Genomic DNA, 410 nt, shown 5'->3' on the forward strand with positions numbered 1-410 from the left:
CGCGCGGCTGGCCCGGCCCCCCCCATTGCCACGGCCCTCCAGGCTGCTCCCGCCACAGCCCGTGGGGCCTGCGGGGACCGCGGCTGGCAGCTCGGTGGGGCCAGCCCCCGAACCATGACCCCTGAGGTCCTGGGGACCCTTGGCGGCCCTTCGTGGATGCGCCACAGCCCTCTGAGGAAGGCATGACCGCCACCAGCGTTGTCCCAGGCGGGGTCGGCCCTGTGTGTCCCTCTGAGGAGAGCCACACCGAGGAGCCTGAGGCGTAGCGGCTCCGCGGGGGGCACGCACTTCTGGCACTCCTCCACAGCCAGTCACGGAAGAGGCCGCGAGGGGATTCGCTGGGCCATATGGGGAGACTGATCCGTGCTCCGATGCAGGCGTTTCCTTGGTGCAGCCGGAGAACACCACGG

Source organism: Pygoscelis adeliae, unplaced genomic scaffold (genome assembly GCF_000699105.1).
Source record: "Pygoscelis adeliae isolate BGI_AS28 unplaced genomic scaffold, ASM69910v1 Scaffold93, whole genome shotgun sequence".
In the NCBI taxonomy this organism is placed as follows: domain Eukaryota; kingdom Metazoa; phylum Chordata; class Aves; order Sphenisciformes; family Spheniscidae; genus Pygoscelis; species Pygoscelis adeliae.